Below are 22,998 nucleotides of genomic sequence, written 5' to 3' on the forward strand. Positions count from 1 at the left end.
TACTAGAATTCTATGCAATGTTCTGCGATATTATTAATTAAGGTGTAATGTTATTTACTGGCCACCAGATGGTACTAGCATTCTATGCAATGTTCTGCGATATTATTAATTAAGGTGTAATGTTCTTTACTGGGCAACAAATGGCACTAGAATTCTATGCAATGTTCTGTGATATTATTAATTAAGGTGTAATGTTCTTTACTGGCCACCAGATGGTACTAGAATTCTATGCAATGTTATGCGATATTATTAATTAAGTTGTACTGTTCTTTACTGGCCACCAGATGGCACTAAATATCTATGCAATGTTCTGCGATATTATTAATTAAGGTGTAATGTTCTTTACTGGCCACCAGATGGCACTAGAAATCTATGCAATGTTCTGTGAAATTATTAATTAAAGTGTAATGTTCTTTACTGGCCACCAGATGGCACTAGAATTCTATGCAATGTTCTGCGATATTATTAATTAAGGTGTAATGTTATTTACTGGCCACCAGATGGTACTAGCATTCTATGCAATGTTCTGCGATATTATTAATTAAGGTGTAATGTTCTTTACTGGCCACCAGATGGTACTAGAATTCTATGCAATGTTCTGTGATATTATTAATTAAGGTGTAATGTTCTTTACTGACCACGAGATGGTACTAGAATTCTATGCAATGTTATGCGATATTATTAATTAAGGTGTAATGTTCTTTACTGGCCACCAGATGGCACTAGAATTCTATGCAATGTTCTGCGATATTATTAATTGAGGTGTAATGTTCTTTACTGGCCACCAGATGGTTCTAGAATTCTATGCAATGTTCTGCGATATTATTAATTAAGGTGTAATGTTCTTTACTGGCCACCAGATGGCACTAAAAATCTTTGCAATGTTCTGCGATATTATTAATTAAGGTGTAATGTTCTTTACTGGCCACCAGATGGCACTAGAATTCTATGCAATGTTCTGCGATATTAATAATTAAGGTGTAATGTTCTTTACTGGCAACCAAATGGCACTAGAATTCTATACAATGTTCTGTGATATTATTAATTAAGGTGTAATGTTCTTTACTGGCCACCAGATGGCACTAGAATTCTATGCAATGTTCTGTGATATTATTAAGTAAGGTGTAATGTTCTTTCCTGGCCACCAGATGGCACTAAAATGCTATGCAATGTTCTGCGATATTATTAATTAAGGTGTAATGTTCTTTACTTGCCACCAGATGGTACTAGAATTCTATGCAATGTTCTGCGATTTTATTAATTAAGGTGTAATGTTCTTTACTGGCCACCAGATGGTACTAGAATTCTATGCAATGTTCTGCGATATTATTAATTAAGTGTAATGTTCTTTACTGGCCATCAGATGGCACTAAAATTCTATGCAATGTTCTGCGATATTATTAATTAGGGTGTAATGTTATTTACTGGCCACCACATGGTACTAGAATTCTATGCAATGTTCTGCGATATTATTAATTAAGGTGTAATGTTCTTTACTGGCCACCAGATGGTACTAGAATTCTATGCAATGTTCTGCGATATTATTAATTAAGGTGTAATGTTCTTTACTGGCCACCAGATGGTACTAGAATTCTATGCAATGTTTTGCGATATTATTAATTAAGGTGTAATGTTATTTACTGGCCACCAGATGGCACTAGAATTCTATGCAATGTTCTGCGATATTATTAATTAAGGTGTAATGTTCTTTACTTGCCACCAGATGGTACTAGAATTATATGCAATGTTCTGCGATATTAATTAAGGTGTAATGTTATTTACTGGCCACCAGATGGCACTAGAATTCTAAGCAATGTTCTGTGATATTATTAATTAAGGTGTAATGTTATTTACTGGCCACCAGATGGCAGTAGAATTCTATGCAATGTTCTGCGATATTATTAATTAAGGTGTAATATTCTTTACTGGCCACCAGATGGTACTAGAATTCTATGCAATGTTCTGCGATATTATTAATTAAGGTGTAATGTTATTTACTGGCCACCAGATGGTACTAGAATTCTATGCAATGTTCTGCGATATTATTAATTAAGGTGTAATGTTATTTACTGGCCACTAGATGGCACTAGAATTCTAAGCAATGTTCTGTGATATTATTAATTAAGGTGTAATGTTATTTACTGGCCACCAGATGGCAGTAGAATTCTATGCAATGTTCTGGGATATTATTAATTAAGGTGTAATGTTCTTTACTGGCAACCAGATGGTACTAGAATTCTATGCTATGTTCTGCGATATTATTAATTAAGGTGTAATGTTCTTTACTGGCCACCAGATGGTACTAGAATTCTATGCAATGTTCTGCGATATTATTAATTAAGGTGTAATGTTATTTACTGGCCACCAGATGTTACTAGAATTCTATGCAATGTTCTGCGATATTATTAATTAAGGTGTAATGTTATTTACTGGCCACCAGATGGTACTAGCATTCTATGCAATGTTCTGCGATATTATTAATTAAGGTGTAATGTTCTTTACTGGGCAACAAATGGCACTAGAATTCTATGCAATGTTCTGTGATATTATTAATTAAGGTGTAATGTTCTTTACTGGCCACCAGATGGTACTAGAATTCTATGCAATGTTATGCGATATTATTAATTAAGTTGTACTGTTCTTTACTGGCCACCAGATGGCACTAAATATCTATGCAATGTTCTGCGATATTATTAATTAAGCTGTAATGTTCTTTACTTGCCACCAGATGGTACTAGAATTCTATGCAATGTTCTGAGATATCATTAATTAAGGTGTAATAATCTTTACTGGCCACCAGATGGTACTAGAATTCTATGCAATGTTCTGCGATATTATTAATTAAGGTGTAATGTTCTTTACTGGCCACCAGATGGTACTAGAATTCTATGCAATGTTCTGCGATATTATTAATTAAGGTGTAATGTTATTTACTGGCCACCAGATGGCAGTAGAATTCTATGCCATGTTCTGTGATATTATTAATTAAGGTGTAATGTTCTTTACTGGCCACCAGATGGTACTAGAATTCTATGCAATGTTCTGCGATATTATTAATTAAGGTGTAATGTTATTTACTGGCCACCAGATGGTACTAGAATTCTATGCAATGTTCTGCGATATTATGAATTAAGGTGTAATGTTATTTACTGGCCACCAGATGGTACTAGCATTCTATGCAATGTTCTGCGATATTATTAATTAAGGTGTAATGTTCTTTACTGGCCAACAGATGGCACTAGAATTCTATGCAATGTTCTGTGATATTATTAATTAAGGTGTAATGTTCTTTACTGGCCACCAGATGGCACTAGAATTCTATGCAATGTTATGCGATATTATTAATTAAGGTGTAATGTTCTTTACTGGCCACCAGATGGCACTAGAATTCTATGCAATGTTCTGCAATATTATTAATTAAGGTGTAATGTTCTTTACTGGCCACCAGATGGTACTAGAATTCTATGCAATGTTCTGCGATATTATTAATTAAGGTGTAATGTTCTTTACTGGCCACCAGATGGCACTAGAATTCTATGCAATGTTCTGTGATATTATTAATTAAGATGTAATGTTCTTTACTGGCCACCAGATGGCACTAGAATTCTATGCAATGTTCTTTGTTATTATTAAGTAAGGTGTAATGTTATTTACTGGCCACCAGATGGCACTAGAATTCTATGCAATGTTATGCGATATTATTAATTAAGGTGTAATGTTCTTTACTGGCCACCAGATGGCACTAGAATTCTATGCAATGTTCTGCAATATTATTAGTTAAGGTGTAATGTTCTTTACTGGCCACCAGATGGTACTAGAATTCTATGCAATGTTCTGCGATATTATTAATTAAGGTGTAATGTTCTTTACTGGCCACCAGATGGCACTAGAATTCTATGCAATGTTCTGTGATATTATTAATTAAGATGTAATGTTCTTTACTGGCCACCAGATGGCACTAGAATTCTATGCAATGTTCTGTGATATTATTAAGTAAGGTGTAATGTTACTTACTGGCCACCAGATGGTACTAGAATTCTATGCAATGTTCTGTGATATTATTAATTAAGGTGTAATGTTCTTTACTTGCCACCAGATGGTACTAGAATTCTATGCAATGTTCTGCGATATTATTAATTAAGGTGTAATGTTCTTTACTTGCCACCAGATGGTACTAGAATTCTATGCAATGTTCTGCGATATTATTAATTAAGGTGTAATGTTCTTTACTGGCCACCAGATGGTGCTAGAATTCTATGCAATGTTCTGCGATATTATTAATTAAGGTGTAATGTTCTTTACTTGCCACCAGATGGTACTAGCATTCTATGCAATGTTCTGCGATATTATTAATTAAGGTGTAATGTTCTTTACTTGCCACCAGATGGTACTAGAATTCTATGCAATGTTCTGTGATATTATTAATTAAGGTGTAATGTTCTTTACTGACCACCAGATGGTACTAGAATTCTATGAAATGTTATGCGATATTATTAATTAAGGTGTAATGTTCTTTACTGGCCACCAGATGGTACTAGAATTCTATGCAATGTTATGCGATATTATTAATTAAGGTGTAATGTTCTTTACTGGCCACCAGATGGCACTAGAATTCTATGCAATGTTCTGCGATATTATTAATTAAGGTGTAATGTTCTTTACTGGCCACCAGATGGTACTAGAATTCTATGCAATATTCTGCGATATTATTAATTAAGGTGTAATGTTCTTTACTGGCCACCAGATGGTACTAGCATTCTATGCAATGTTCTGCGATATTATTAATTAAGGTGTAATGTTCTTTACTGGCCACCAGATGGTACTAGAATTCTATGCAATGTTCTGCGATAATATTAATTAAGGTGTAATGTTCTTTACTGGCCACCAGATGGCACTAAAATTCCATGCAATGTTCTGCGATATTATTAATTAAGGTGTAATGTTATTTACTGGCCACCAGATGGTACTAGAATTCTATGCAATGTTCTGCGATATTATTAATTAAGGTGTAATGTTCTTTACTGGCCACCAGATGGCACTAGAATTCTATGCAATGTTCTGCGATATTATTAATTAAGGTGTAATGTTCTTTACTGGCCACCAGATGGTACTAGAATTCTATGCAATGTTCTGCGATATTATTAATTAAGGTGTAATGTTCTTTACTGGCCACCAGATGGTACTAGCATTCTATGCAATGTTCTGCGATATTATTAATTAAGGTGTAATGTTCTTTACTGGCCACCAGATGGTACTAGAATTCTATGCAATGTTCTGCGATAATATTAATTAAGGTGTAATGTTCTTTACTGGCCACCAGATGGCACTAAAATTCCATGCAATGTTCTGCGATATTATTAATTAAGGTGTAATGTTATTTACTGGCCACCAGATGGTACTAGAATTCTATGCAATGTTCTGCGATATTATTAATTAAGGTGTAATGTTCTTTACTGGCCACCAGATGGTACTAGAATTCTATGCAATGTTCTGCGATATTATTAATTAAGGTGTAATGTTCTTTACTGGCCACCAGATGGTACTAGAATTCTATGCAATGTTCTGCGATATTATTAATTAAGGTGTAATGTTCTTTACTGGCCACCAGATGGTACTTGAATTCGATGCAATGTTCTGCGATATTATTAATTAAGGTGTAATGTTCTTTACTGGCCACCAGATGGTACTAGAATTCTATGCAATGTTCTGCGATATTATTAATTAAGGTGTAATGTTCTTTACTGGCCACCAGATGGCACTTGAATTCCATGCAATGTTCTGCGATATTATTAATTAAGGTGTAATGTTCTTTACTGGCCACCAGATGGTACTAGAATTCTATGCAATGTTCTGCGATATTATTAATTAAGGTGTAATGTTCTTTACTGGCCACCAGATGGTACTAGAATTCTATGCAATGTTCTGCGATATTATTAATTAAGGTGTAATGTTCTTTACTGGCCACCAGATGGTACTAGAATTCTATGCAATGTTCTTTGATATTATTAAATAAGGTGTAATGTTCTTTACTGGCCAACAGATGGCACTAAAATTCTATGCATTGTTCTGCGATATTATTAATTAAGGTGTAATGTTCTTTACTGGCCACCAGATGGCACTAGAATTCTATGCAATGTTCTGTGATATTATTAAGTAAGGTGTAATGCTCTTTACTGGCCACCAGATGGCACTAGAATTCTATGCAATGTTCTGTGATATTATTAATTAAGGTGTAATGTTCTTTTCTGGCCACCAGATGGCAGTAGAATTCTATGCAATGATCTGCGATATTATTAATTAAGGTGTAATGTTCTTTACTGGCCACCAGATGGCACTAAAATTTTATGCAATGTTCTGCGATATTATTAATTAGGGTGTAATGTTCTTTACTGGCCACCAGATGGTACTAGAATTATTTGCAATGTTCTGCGATATTATTAATTAAGGTGTAATATTCTTTACTGTCCACCAGATGGCACTAGAATTCTATGCAATGTTCTGCGATATTATTTATTAAGGTGTAATGTTCTTTACTGGCCACCAGATGGTACTTGAATTCTATGCAATGTTCTGCGATTTTATTAAATAAGGTGTAATGTTCTTTACTGGCCACCAGGTGGCACTAGAAGTCTATGCAATGTTCTGCGATATTATTAATTAAGGTGTAATGTTTTTTACTGGCCACCAGATGGTACTAGAATTCTATGCAATGTTCTGCGATACTAATTAAGGTGTAATGTTATTTACTGGCCACCAGATGGCACTAGAATTTTATGCAATGTTCTGTGATATTATTAATTAAGGTGTAATGTTCTTTACTGGCCACCAGATGGCAGTAGAATTCTATGCAATGTTCTGCGATATTATTAATTAAGGTGTAATGTTCTTTACTTGCCACCAGATGGCACTAGAATTCTATGCAATGTTCTGAGATATTATTAATTAAGGTGTAATGTTCTTTACTGGCCACCAGATGGTACTAGAATTCTATGCAATGTTCTGCGATATTATTAATTAAGGTGTAATGTTCTTTACTGGCCACCAGATGGCACTAAAAGTCTATGCAATGTTCTGCGATATTATTAATTAAGGTGTAATGTTATTTACTGGCCACCAGATGGTACTAGAATTTTATGCAATGTTCTGCGATATAATTAATTAAGGTGTAATGCTCTTTACTGGCCACCAGATGGCAGTAGAATTCTATGCAATGTTCTGCGATATTATTAATTAAGGTGTAATGTTATTTACTGGCCACCAGATGGTACTAGAATTCTATGCAATGTTCTGCGATATAAATAATTAAGGTGTAATGTTCTTTACTGGCCACCAGATGGTACTAGAGTTCTATGCAATGTTCTGCGATATTATTAATTAAGGTGTAATGTTCTTTACTGGCCACCAGATGGTACTAGAATTCTATGCAATGTTCTGCGATATTATTAATTAAGGTGTAATGTTCTTTACTGGCCACCAGATGGTACTAGAATTCTATGCAATGTTCTGCGGTATTATTAATTAAGGTGTAATGTTCTTTACTTGCCACCAGATGGTACTAGCATTCTATGCAATGTTCTGCGATATTATTAATTAAGGTGTAATGTTCTTTACTGGCCACCAGATGGCACTAGAATTCTATGCAATGTTCTGTGATATTATTAAGTAAGGTGTAATGCTCTTTACTGGCCACCAGATGGCACTAGAATTTTATGCAATGTTCTGTGATATTATTAATTAAGGTGTAATGTTCTTTACTGGCCACCAGATGGCAGTAGAATTCTATGCAATGTTCTGCGATATTATTAATTAAGGTGTAATGTTCTTTACTGGCCACCAGATGGTACTAGAATTCTATGCAATGTTCTGCGATATTATTAATTAAGGTGTAATGTTCTTTACTGGCCACCAGATGGTACTAGAATTCTATGCAATGTTCTGCGATATTATTAATTAAGGTGTAATGTTCTTTACTGGCCACCAGATGGTACTAGGATTCTATGCAATGTTCTGCGATATTATTAATTAAGGTGTAATGTTCTTTACTGGCCACCAGATGGTACTAGAATTCTATGCAATGTTGTACGATATTATTAATTAAGGTGTAATGTTATTTACTGGCCACCAGATGGTACTAGCATTCTATGCAATGTTCTGTGATATTATTAATTAAGGTGTAATGTTCTTTACTGGCCACCAGATGGTACTAGAATTCTATGCAATGTTTTGCGATATTATTAATTAAGGTGTAATGTTCTTTACTGGCCACCAGATGGCACTAGAATTCTATGCAATGTTCTGTGATATTATTAATTAAGATGTAATGTTCTTTACTGGCCACCAGATGGCACTAGAATTCTATGCAATGTTCTTTGATATTATTAAGTAAGGTGTAATGTTATTTACTGGCCACCAGATGGCACTAGAATTCTATGCAATGTTATGCGATATTATTAATTAAGGTGTAATGGTCTTTACTGGCCACCAGATGGCACTAGAATTCTATGCAATGTTCTGCAATATTATTAATTAAGGTGTAATGTTCTTTACTGGCCACCAGATGGTACTAGAATTCTATGCAATGTTCTGCGATATTATTAATTAAGGTGTAATGTTCTTTACTGGCCACCAGATGGCACTAGAATTCTATGCAATGTTCTGTGATATTATTAATTAAGATGTAATGTTCTTTACTGGCCACCAGATGGCACTAGAATTCTATGCAATGTTCTGTGATATTATTAAGTAAGGTGTAATGTTACTTACTGGCCACCAGATGGTACTTGAATTCTATGCAATGTTCTGTGATATTATTAATTAAGGTGTAATGTTCTTTACTGGCCACCAGATGGTACTAGAATTCTATGCAATGTTATGCGATATTATTAATTAAGGTGTAATGTTCTTTACTGGCCACCAGATGGCACTAAATATCTATGCAATGTTCTGCGATATTATTAATTAAGCTGTAATGTTCTTTACTTGCCACCAGATGGTACTAGAATTCTATGCAATGTTCTGCGATATTATTAATTAAGGTGTAATGTTCTTTACTGGCCACCAGATGGTACTAGAATTTTATGCAATGTTCTGCGATATTATTAATTAAGGTGTAATGTTATTTTCTGGCCACCAGATGGCAGTAGAATTCTATGCCATGTTCTGTGATATTATTAATTAAGGTGTAATGTTCTTTACTGGCCACCAGATGGCACTAGAATTCTATGCAATGTTCTGCGATATTATTAATTAAGGTGTAATGTTCTTTACTGGCCACCAGATGGTACTAGGATTCTATGCAATGTTCTGCGATATTATTAATTAAGGTGTAATGTTCTTTACTGGCCACCAGATGGTACTAGAATTCTATGCAATGTTGTACGATATTATTAATTAAGGTGTAATGTTCTTTACTGGCCACCAGATGGTACTAGAATTCTATGCAATGTTCTGCGATATTATTAATTAAGGTGTAATGTTCTTTACTTGCCACCAGATGGTACTAGAATTCTATGCAATGTTCTGCGATATTATTAATTAAGGTGTAATGTTCTTTACTGGCCACCAGATGGTGCTAGAATTCTATGCAATGTTCTGCGGTATTATTAATTAAGGTGTAATGTTCTTTACTGGCCACCAGATGGTACTAGGATTCTATGCAATGTTCTGCGATATTATTAATTAAGGTGTAATGTTCTTTACTGGCCACCAGATGGTACTAGCATTCTATGCAATGTTCTGTGATATTATTAATTAAGGTGTAATGTTCTTTACTGGCCACCAGATGGTACTAGAATTCTATGCAATGTTCTGCGATATTATTAATTAAGGTGTAATGTTCTTTACTTGCCACCAGATGGTACTAGAATTCTATGCAATGTTCTGCGATATTATTAATTAAGGTGTAATGTTCTTTACTGGCCACCAGATGGTGCTAGAATTCTATGCAATGTTCTGCGGTATTATTAATTAAGGTGTAATGTTCTTTACTGGCCACCAGATGGTACTAGGATTCTATGCAATGTTCTGCGATATTATTAATTAAGGTGTAATGTTCTTTACTGGCCACCAGATGGTGCTAGAATTCTATGCAATGTTCTGCGGTATTATTAATTAAGGTGTAATGTTATTTACTGGCCACCAGATGGTACTAGCATTCTATGCAATGTTCTGAGATATCATTAATTAAGGTGTAATAATCTTTACTGGCCACCAGATGGTACTAGAATTCTATGCAATGTTCTGCGATATTATTAATTAAGGTGTAATGTTCTTTACTGGCCACCAGATGGTACTAGGATTCTATGCAATGTTCTGCGATATTATTAATTAAGGTGTAATGTTCTTTACTGGCCACCAGATGGTACTAGAATTCTATGCAATGTTGTACGATATTATTAATTAAGGTGTAATGTTATTTACTGGCCACCAGATGGTACTAGCATTCTATGCAATGTTCTGTGATATTATTAATTAAGGTGTAATGTTCTTTACTGGCCACCAGATGGTACTAGAATTCTATGCAATGTTCTGCGATATTATTAATTAAGGTGTAATGTTCTTTACTTGCCACCAGATGGTACTAGAATTCTATGCAATGTTCTGCGATATTATTAATTAAGGTGTAATGTTCTTTACTGGCCACCAGATGGTGCTAGAATTCTATGCAATGTTCTGCGGTATTATTAATTAAGGTGTAATGTTCTTTACTTGCCACCAGATGGTACTAGCATTCTATGCAATGTTCTGCGATATTATTAATTAAGGTGTAATGTTCTTTACTTGCCACCAGATGGTACTAGAATTCTATGCAATGTTCTGTGATATTATTAATTAAGGTGTAATGTTCTTTACTGACCACCAGATGGTACTAGAATTCTATGCAATGTTATGCGATATTATTAATTAAGGTGTAATGTTCTTTACTGGCCACCAGATGGTACTAGAATTCTATGCAATGTTATGCAATATTATTAATTAAGGTGTAATGTTCTTTACTGGCCACCAGATGGCACTAGAATTCTACGCAATGTTCTGCGATATTATTAATTAAGGTGTAATGTTCTTTACTGGCCACCAGATGGTACTAGAATTCTATGCAATGTTCTGCGATATTATTAATTAAGGTGTAATGTTCTTTACTGGCCACCAGATGGTACTAGAATTCTATGCAATGTTCTGCGATATTAATTAAGGTGTAATGTTCTTTACTGGCCACCAGATGGTACTAGAATTCTATGCAATGTTCTGCGATATTATTAATTAAGGTGTAATGTTCTTTACTGGCCACCAGGTGGTACTAGAATTCTATGCAATGTTCTGCGATATTATTAATTAAGGTGTAATGTTCTTTACTGGCCACCAGATGGTACTTGAATTCTATGCAATGTTCTGCGATATTATTAATTAAGGTGTAATGTTCTTTACTGGCCACCAGATGGTACTAGAATTCTATGCAATGTTCTGCGATATTATTAATTAAGGTGTAATGTTCTTTACTGGCCACCAGATGGCACTAGAATTCTATGCAATGTTCTGCGATATTATTAATTAAGGTGTAATGTTCTTTACTGGCCACCAGATGGTGCTAGAATTCTATGCAATGTTCTGCGGTATTATTAATTAAGGTGTAATGTTCTTTACTGGCCACCAGATGGTACTAGGATTCTATGCAATGTTCTGCGATATTATTAATTAAGGTGTAATGTTCTTTACTTGCCACCAGATGGTACTAGAATTCTATGCAATGTTCTGCGATATTATTAATTAAGGTGTAATGTTCTTTACTGGCCACCAGATGGTGCTAGAATTCTATGCAATGTTCTGCGGTATTATTAATTAAGGTGTAATGTTATTTACTGGCCACCAGATGGTACTAGCATTCTATGCAATGTTCTGAGATATCATTAATTAAGGTGTAATAATCTTTACTGGCCACCAGATGGTACTAGAATTCTATGCAATGTTCTGCGATATTATTAATTAAGGTGTAATGTTCTTTACTGGCCACCAGATGGTACTAGGATTCTATGCAATGTTCTGCGATATTATTAATTAAGGTGTAATGTTCTTTACTGGCCACCAGATGGTACTAGAATTCTATGCAATGTTGTACGATATTATTAATTAAGGTGTAATGTTCTTTACTTGCCACCAGATGGTACTAGAATTCTATGCAATGTTCTGCGATATTATTAATTAAGGTGTAATGTTCTTTACTTGCCACCAGATGGTACTAGAATTCTATGCAATGTTCTGCGGTATTATTAATTAAGGTGTAATGTTCTTTACTTGCCACCAGATGGTACTAGCATTCTATGCAATGTTCTGCGATATTATTAATTAAGGTGTAATGTTCTTTACTTGCCACCAGATGGTACTAGAATTCTATGCAATGTTCTGTGATATTATTAATTAAGGTGTAATGTTCTTTACTGACCACCAGATGGTACTAGAATTCTATGCAATGTTATGCGATATTATTAATTAAGGTGTAATGTTCTTTACTGGCCACCAGATGGTACTAGAATTCTATGCAATGTTCTGCGATATTATTAATTAAGGTGTAATGTTCTTTACTGGCCACCAGATGGTACTAGCATTCTATGCAATGTTCTGCGATATTACTAATTAAGGTGTAATGTGCTTTACTGGCCACCAGATGGTACTAGAATTCTATGCAATGTTCTGCGATAATATTAATTAAGGTGTAATGTTCTTTACTGGCCACCAGATGGCACTAAAATTCCATGCAATGTTCTGCGATATTATTAATTAAGGTGTAATGTTATTTACTGGCCACCAGATGGTACTAGAATTCTATGCAATGTTCTGCGATATTATTAATTAAGGTGTAATGTTCTTTACTGGCCACCAGATGGTACTAGAATTCTATGCAATGTTATGCGATATTATTAATTAAGGTGTAATGTTCTTTACTGGCCACCAGATGGTACTAGAATTCTATGCAATGTTCTGCGATATTATTAATTAAGGTGTAATGTTCTTTACTGGCCACCAGATGGTACTTGAATTCTATGCAATGTTCTGCGATATTATTAATTAAGGTGTAATGTTCTTTACTGGCCACCAGATGGCACTAGAATTCTATGCAATGTTCTGCGATATTATTAATTAAGGTGTAATGTTCTTTACTGGCCACCAGATGTACTAGAATTCTATGCAATGTTCTGCGATATTATTAACTAAGGTGTAATGTTCTTTACTGGCCACCAGATGGTACTAGAATTCTATGCAATGTTCTGCGATATTATTAATTAAGGTGTAATGTTATTTACTGGCCACCAGATGGTACTAGAATTCTATGCAATGTTCTGTGATATTATTAATTAAGGTGTAATGTTCTTTACTGACCACCAGATGGCACTAGAATTCTATGCAATGTTCTGGGATATTATTAATTAAGGTGTAATGTTCTTTACTGGCCACCAGATGGCACTAGAATTCTATGCAATGTTCTGTGATATTATTAATTAAGGTGTAATGTTCTTTACTGGCCACCAGATGGCACTAGCATTCTATGCAATGTTCTTTGATATTATTAAGTAAGGTGTAATGTTCTTTACTGGCCAACAGATGGCACTAAAATTCTATGCATTGTTCTGCGATATTATTAATTAAGGTGTAATGTTCTTTACTGGCCACCAGATGGCACTAGAATTCTATCCAATGTTCTGTGATATTATTAAGTAAGGTGTAATGCTCTTTACTGGCCACCAGATGGCACTAGAATTCTATGCAATGTTCTGTGATATTATTAATTAAGGTGTAATGTTCTTTTCTGGCCACCAGATGGCAGTAGAATTCTATGCAATGATCTGCGATATTATTAATTAAGGTGTAATGTTCTTTACTGGCCTCCAGATGGCACTAAAATTTTATGCAATGTTCTGCGATATTATTAATTAGGGTGTAATGTTCTTTACTGGCCACCAGATGGTACTAGAATTATTTGCAATGTTCTGCGATATTATTAATTAAGGTGTAATGTTCTTTACTGGCCACCAGATGGTACTAGAATTCTATGCAATGTTATGCGATATTATTAATTAAGGTGTAATATTCTTTACTGGCCACCAGATGGCACTAGAATTCTATGCAATGTTCTGCGATATTATTAATTAAGGTGTAATGTTCTTTACTGGCCACCAGATGGTACTAGAATTCTATGCAATGTTCTGCGATTTTATTAATTAAGGTGTAATGTTCTTTACTGGCCACCAGATGGCACTAGAAGTCTATGCAATGTTCTGCGATATTATTAATTAAGGTGTAATGTTATTTACTGGCAACCAGATGGTACTAGAATTCTATGCAATGTTCTGCGATATTAATTAAGGTGTAATGTTATTTACTGGCCACCAGATGGCACTAGAATTTTATGCAATGTTCTGTGATATTATTAATTAAGGTGTAATGTTCTTTACTGGCCACCAGATGGCAGTAGAATTCTATGCAATGTTCTGCGATATTATTAATTAAAGAGTAATGTTCTTTACTTGCCACCAGATGGCACTGGAATTCTATGCAATGTTCTGAGATTTTTATTAATTAAGGTGTAATGTTCTTTACTGACCATCAGATGGTACTAGAATTCTATGCAATGTTCTGCGATATTATTAATTAAGGTGTAATGTTCTTTACTGGCCACCAGATGGTACTAGAATTCTATGCAATGTTCTGTGATATTATTAAGTAAGGTGTAATGTTATTTACTGGCCACCAGATGGTACTAGAATTCTATGCAATGTTCTGTGATATTATTAATTAAGGTGTAATGTTCTTTACTGGCCACCAGATGGCACTAAAATTCTATGCAATGTTCTGCGATATTATTAATTAAGGTGTAATGTTCTTTACTTGCCACCAGATGGCACTAGAATTCTATGCAATGTTCTGAGATATTATTATTTAAGGTGTAATGTTCTTTACTGACCACCAGATGGTACTAGAATTCTATGCAATGTTCTGCGATATTATTAATTAAGGTGTAATGTTCTTTACTGGCCACCAGATGGCACTAAAAGTCTATGCAATGTTCTGCGATATTATTAATTAAGGTGTAATGTTATTTACTGGCCACCAGATGGTACTAGAATTTTATGCAATGTTCTGCGATATAATTAATTAAGGTGTAATGTCCTTTACTGGCCACCAGATGGTGCTAGAATTCTATGCAATGTTCTGCGATATTATTAATTAAGGTGTAATGTTCTTTACTGGCCACCAGATGGCACTAGAATTCTATGCAATGTTCTGCGATATTATTATTTAAGGTGTAATGTTATTTACTGGCCACCAGATGGTACTAGAATTCTATGCAATGTTCTGCGATATAATTAATTAAGGTGTAATGTTCTTTACTGGCCACCAGATGGTACTAGAGTTCTATGCAATGTTCTGCGATAATATTAATTAAGGTGTAATGTTCTTTACTGGCCACCAGATGGTACTAGAATTCTATGCAATGTTCTGCGATATTATTAATTAAGGTGTAATGTTCTTTTCTGGCCACCAGATGGTACTAGAATTCTATGCAATGTTCTGCGGTATTATTAATTAAGGTGTAATGTTCTTTACTTGCCACCAGATGGTACTAGCATTCTATGCAATGTTCTGCGATATTATTAATTAAGGTGTAATGTTCTTTACTGGCCACCAGATGGCACTAGAATTCTATGCAATGTTCTGTGATATTATTAAGTAAGGTGTAATGCTCTTTACTGGCCACCAGATGGCACTAGAATTTTATGCAATGTTCTGTGATATTATTAATTAAGGTGTAATGTTCTTTACTGGCCACCAGATGGCAGTAGAATTCTATGCAATGTTCTGCGATATTATTAATTAAGGTGTAATGTTCTTTACTGGCCACCAGATGGTACTAGAATTCTATGCAATGTTCTGCGATATTATTAATTAAGGTGTAATGTTCTTTACTGGCCACCAGATGGTACTAGCATTCTATGCAATGTTCTGCGATATTATTAATTAAGGTGTAATGTTCTTTACTGGCCACCAGATGGTACTAGAATTCTATGCAATATTCTGCGATATTTTTAATTAAGGTGTAATGTTCTTTACTGACCACCAGATGGCACTAAAATTCTATGCAATGTTCTGCGATATTATTAATTAAGGTGTAATGTTATTTACTGGCCACCAGATGGTACTAGAATTCCATGCAATGTTCTGCGATATTATTAATTAAGGTGTAATGTTATTTACTGGCCACCAAATGGCACTAGAATTCTATGCAATGTTCTGCGATATTATTAATTAAGGTGTAATGTTCTTTACTTGCCACCAGATGGTACTAGAATTCTATGCAATGTTCTGCGATATTATCAATTAAGGTGTACTGTTCTTTACTGGCCACCAGATGGTACTAGAATTCTATACAATGTTCTGCGATATTATTAATTAAGGTGTAATGTTCTTTACTGGCCACCAGATGGCACTAGAATTCTATGCAATGTTCTGCGATATTATTAATTAAGGTGTAATGTTCTTTACTGGCCACCAGATGGCACTAGAATTCTATGCAATGTTCTGTGATATTATTAATTAAGGTGTAATGTTCTTTACTGGCCACCAGATGGCACTAGAAATCTATGCAATGTTCTGCGATATTATTAATTAATGTGTAATGTTATTTACTGGCCACCAGATGGTACTAGCATTCTATGCAATGTTCTTCGATATTATTAATTAAGGTGTTATGTTATTTACTGGCCACCAGATGGTACTAGAATTCTATGCAATGTTCTGCGATATTATTAATTAAGGTGTAATGTTATTTACTGGCCACCAGATGGTACTAGAATTCTATGCAATGTTCTGCGATATTAATTAAGGTGTAATGTTCTTTACTGGCCACCAGATGGTACTAGAATTCTATGCAATGTTCTGCGATATTATTAATTAAGGTGTAATGTTCTTTACTGGCCACCAGATGGCACTAGAATTCTATGCAATGTTCTGCGATATTATTAATTAAGGTGTACTGTTCTTTACTGGCCACCAGATGGTACTAGAATTCTATACAATGTTCTGCGATATTATTAATTAAGGTGTAATGTTCTTTACTGGCCACCAGATGGCACTAGAATTCTATGCAATGTTCTGCGATATTATTATTAATTAAGGTGTAATGTTCTTTACTGGCCACCAGATGGCACTAGAATTCTATGCAATGTTCTGTGATATTATTAATTAAGGTGTAATGTTCTTTATTGGCCACCAGATGGCACTAGAATTCTATGCAATGTGCTGTGATATTATTAAGTAAGGTGTAATGTTCTTTACTGGCCACCAGATGGCACTAAAATTCTATGCAATGTTCTGCGATATTATTAATTAAGGTGTAATGTTCTTTACTTGCCACCAGATGGTACTAGAATTCTATGCAATGTTCTGCGATATTATTAATTAAGGTGTAATGTTCTATACTGGCCATCAGATGGTACTAGAATTCTATGCAATGTTCTGCGATATTATTAATTAAGGTGTAATGTTCTTTACTGGCCACCAGATGGCACTAAAATTCTATGCAATGTTCTGCGATATTATTAATTAAGGTGTAATGTTATTTTCTGGCCACCAGATGGTACTAGCATTCTATGCAGTGTTCTGCGATATTATTAATTAAGGTGTAATGTTCTTTACTGGCCACCAGATGGTACTAGATTTCTATGCAATGTTCTGCAATATTATTAATTAAGGTGTAATGTTATTTACTGTCCACCAGATGGCAGTAGAATTCTATGCAATGTTCTGCGATATTTTTAATTAAGGTGTAATGTTGTTTCCTGGCCACCAGATGGTACTAGAATTCTATGGAATGTTCTGCGATATTATTAATTAAGGTGTAATTTTATTTACTGGCCACCAGATGGCACTGGAATTCTATGCAATGTTCTGTGATATTATTAATTAAGGTGTAATGTTATTTACTGGCCACCAGATGGCAGTAGAATTCTATGCAATGTTCTGCGATATTATTAATTAAGGTGTAATGTTCTTTACTGGCCAACAGATGGCACTAGAATTCTATGCAATGTTCTGTGATATTATTAATTAAGGTGTAATGTTCTTTACTGGCCACCAGATGGTGCTAGAATTCTATGCAATGTTCTGCGATATTATTAATTAAGGTGTAATGTTCTTTACTGGCCACCAGATGGCACTAGAAATCTATGCAATGTTCTGCGATATTATTAATTAATGTGTAATGTTATTTACTGGCCACCAGATGGTACTAGCATTCTATGCAATGTTCTTCGATATTATTAATTAAGGTGTTATGTTATTTACTGGCCACCAGATGGTACTAGAATTCTATGCAATGTTCTGCGATATTATTAATTAAGGTGTAATGTTATTTACTGGCCACCAGATGGTACTAGAATTCTATGCAATGTTCTGCGATATTAATTAAGGTGTAATGTTCTTTACTGGCCACCAGATGGTACTAGAATTCTATGCAATGTTCTGCGATATTATTAATTAAGGTGTAATGTTCTTTACTGGCCACCAGATGGCACTAGAATTCTATGCAATGTTCTGCGATATTATTAATTAAGGTGTACTGTTCTTTACTGGCCACCAGATGGTACTAGAATTCTATACAATGTTCTGCGATATTATTAATTAAGGTGTAATGTTCTTTACTGGCCACCAGATGGCACTAGAATTCTATGCAATGTTCTGCGATATTATTATTAATTAAGGTGTAATGTTCTTTACTTGCCACCAGATGGTACTAGAATTCTATGCAATGTTCTGCGATATTATTAATTAAGGTGTAATGTTCTTTACTGGCCACCAGATGGTGCTAGAATTCTATGCAATGTTCTGCGGTATTATTAATTAAGGTGTAATGTTCTTTACTGGCCACCAGATGGTACTAGGATTCTATGCAATGTTCTGCGATATTATTAATTAAGGTGTAATGTTCTTTACTGGCCACCAGATGGTGCTAGAATTCTATGCAATGTTCTGCGGTATTATTAATTAAGGTGTAATGTTATTTACTGGCCACCAGATGGTACTAGCATTCTATGCAATGTTCTGAGATATCATTAATTAAGGTGTAATAATCTTTACTGGCCACCAGATGGTACTAGAATTCTATGCAATGTTCTGCGATATTATTAATTAAGGTGTAATGTTCTTTACTGGCCACCAGATGGTACTAGGATTCTATGCAATGTTCTGCGATATTATTAATTAAGGTGTAATGTTCTTTACTGGCCACCAGATGGTACTAGAATTCTATGCAATGTTGTACGATATTATTAATTAAGGTGTAATGTTATTTACTGGCCACCAGATGGTACTAGCATTCTATGCAATGTTCTGTGATATTATTAATTAAGGTGTAATGTTCTTTACTGGCCACCAGATGGTACTAGAATTCTATGCAATGTTCTGCGATATTATTAATTAAGGTGTAATGTTCTTTACTTGCCACCAGATGGTACTAGAATTCTATGCAATGTTCTGCGATATTATTAATTAAGGTGTAATGTTCTTTACTGGCCACCAGATGGTGCTAGAATTCTATGCAATGTTCTGCGGTATTATTAATTAAGGTGTAATGTTCTTTACTTGCCACCAGATGGTACTAGCATTCTATGCAATGTTCTGCGATATTATTAATTAAGGTGTAATGTTCTTTACTTGCCACCAGATGGTACTAGAATTCTATGCAATGTTCTGTGATATTATTAATTAAGGTGTAATGTTCTTTACTGACCACCAGATGGTACTAGAATTCTATGCAATGTTATGCGATATTATTAATTAAGGTGTAATGTTCTTTACTGGCCACCAGATGGTACTAGAATTCTATGCAATGTTATGCAATATTATTAATTAAGGTGTAATGTTCTTTACTGGCCACCAGATGGCACTAGAATTCTACGCAATGTTCTGCGATATTATTAATTAAGGTGTAATGTTCTTTACTGGCCACCAGATGGTACTAGAATTCTATGCAATGTTCTGCGATATTATTAATTAAGGTGTAATGTTCTTTACTGGCCACCAGATGGTACTAGCATTCTATGCAATGTTCTGCGATATTACTAATTAAGGTGTAATGTTCTTTACTGGCCACCAGATGGTACTAGAATTCTATGCAATGTTCTGCGATAATATTAATTAAGGTGTAATGTTCTTTACTGGCCACCAGATGGCACTAAAATTCCATGCAATGTTCTGCGATATTATTAATTAAGGTGTAATGTTATTTACTGGCCACCAGATGGTACTAGAATTCTATGCAATGTTCTGCGATATTATTAATTAAGGTGTAATGTTCTTTACTGGCCACCAGATGGTACTAGAATTCTATGCAATGTTCTGCGGTATTATTAATTAAGGTGTAATGTTCTTTACTGGCCACCAGGTGGTACTAGAATTCTATGCAATGTTCTGCGATATTATTAATTAAGGTGTAATGTTCTTTACTGGCCACCAGATGGTACTTGAATTCTATGCAATGTTCTGCGATATTATTAATTAAGGTGTAATGTTCTTTACTGGCCACCAGATGGTACTAGAATTCTATGCAATGTTCTGCGATATTATTAATTAAGGTGTAATGTTCTTTACTGGCCACCAGATGGCACTAGAATTCTATGCAATGTTCTGCGATATTATTAATTAAGGTGTAATGTTCTTTACTGGCCACCAGATGGTGCTAGAATTCTATGCAATGTTCTGCGGTATTATTAATTAAGGTGTAATGTTCTTTACTGGCCACCAGATGGTACTAGGATTCTATGCAATGTTCTGCGATATTATTAATTAAGGTGTAATGTTCTTTACTTGCCACCAGATGGTACTAGAATTCTATGCAATGTTCTGCGATATTATTAATTAAGGTGTAATGTTCTTTACTGGCCACCAGATGGTGCTAGAATTCTATGCAATGTTCTGCGGTATTATTAATTAAGGTGTAATGTTATTTACTGGCCACCAGATGGTACTAGCATTCTATGCAATGTTCTGAGATATCATTAATTAAGGTGTAATAATCTTTACTGGCCACCAGATGGTACTAGAATTCTATGCAATGTTCTGCGATATTATTAATTAAGGTGTAATGTTCTTTACTGGCCACCAGATGGTACTAGGATTCTATGCAATGTTCTGCGATATTATTAATTAAGGTGTAATGTTCTTTACTGGCCACCAGATGGTACTAGAATTCTATGCAATGTTGTGCGATATTATTAATTAAGGTGTAATGTTCTTTACTTGCCACCAGATGGTACTAGAATTCTATGCAATGTTCTGCGATATTATTAATTAAGGTGTAATGTTCTTTACTTGCCACCAGATGGTACTAGAATTCTATGCAATGTTCTGCGGTATTATTAATTAAGGTGTAATGTTCTTTACTTGCCACCAGATGGTACTAGCATTCTATGCAATGTTCTGCGATATTATTAATTAAGGTGTAATGTTCTTTACTTGCCACCAGATGGTACTAGAATTCTATGCAATGTTCTGTGATATTATTAATTAAGGTGTAATGTTCTTTACTGACCACCAGATGGTACTAGAATTCTATGCAATGTTATGCGATATTATTAATTAAGGTGTAATGTTCTTTACTGGCCACCAGATGGTACTAGAATTCTATGCAATGTTATGCGATATTATTAATTAAGGTGTAATGTTCTTTACTGGCCACCAGATGGCACTAGAATTCTATGCAATGTTCTGCGATATTATTAATTAAGGTGTAATGTTCTTTACTGGCCACCAGATGGTACTAGAATTCTATGCAATGTTCTGCGATATTATTAATTAAGGTGTAATGTTCTTTACTGGCCACCAGATGGTACTAGCATTCTATGCAATGTTCTGCGATATTACTAATTAAGGTGTAATGTGCTTTACTGGCCACCAGATGGTACTAGAATTCTATGCAATGTTCTGCGATAATATTAATTAAGGTGTAATGTTCTTTACTGGCCACCAGATGGCACTAAAATTCCATGCAATGTTCTGCGATATTATTAATTAAGGTGTAATGTTATTTACTGGCCACCAGATGGTACTAGAATTCTATGCAATGTTCTGCGATATTATTAATTAAGGTGTAATGTTCTTTACTGGCCACCAGATGGTACTAGAATTCTATGCAATGTTATGCGATATTATTAATTAAGGTGTAATGTTCTTTACTGGCCACCAGATGGTACTAGAATTCTATGCAATGTTCTGCGATATTATTAATTAAGGTGTAATGTTCTTTACTGGCCACCAGATGGTACTTGAATTCTATGCAATGTTCTGCGATATTATTAATTAAGGTGTAATGTTCTTTACTGGCCACCAGATGGTACTAGAATTCTATGCAATGTTCTGCGATATTATTAATTAAGGTGTAATGTTCTTTACTGGCCACCAGATGGCACTAGAATTCTATGCAATGTTCTGCGATATTATTAATTAAGGTGTAATGTTCTTTACTGGCCACCAGATGGTACTAGAATTCTATGCAATGTTCTGCGATATTATTAACTAAGGTGTAATGTTCTTTACTGGCCACCAGATGGTACTAGAATTCTATGCAATGTTCTGCGATATTATTAATTAAGGTGTAATGTTATTTACTGGCCACCAGATGGTACTAGAATTCTATGCAATGTTCTGTGATATTATTAATTAAGGTGTAATGTTCTTTACTGACCACCAGATGGCACTAGAATTCTATGCAATGTTCTGGGATATTATTAATTAAGGTGTAATGTTCTTTACTGGCCACCAGATGGCACTAGAATTCTATGCAATGTTCTGTGATATTATTAATTAAGGTGTAATGTTCTTTACTGGCCACCAGATGGCACTAGCATTCTATGCAATGTTCTTTGATATTATTAAGTAAGGTGTAATGTTCTTTACTGGCCAACAGATGGCACTAAAATTCTATGCATTGTTCTGCGATATTATTAATTAAGG

The sequence above is a fragment of the Anomaloglossus baeobatrachus genome, chromosome 3, assembly GCF_048569485.1.
Source record: "Anomaloglossus baeobatrachus isolate aAnoBae1 chromosome 3, aAnoBae1.hap1, whole genome shotgun sequence".
NCBI lineage: Eukaryota > Metazoa > Chordata > Amphibia > Anura > Aromobatidae > Anomaloglossus > Anomaloglossus baeobatrachus.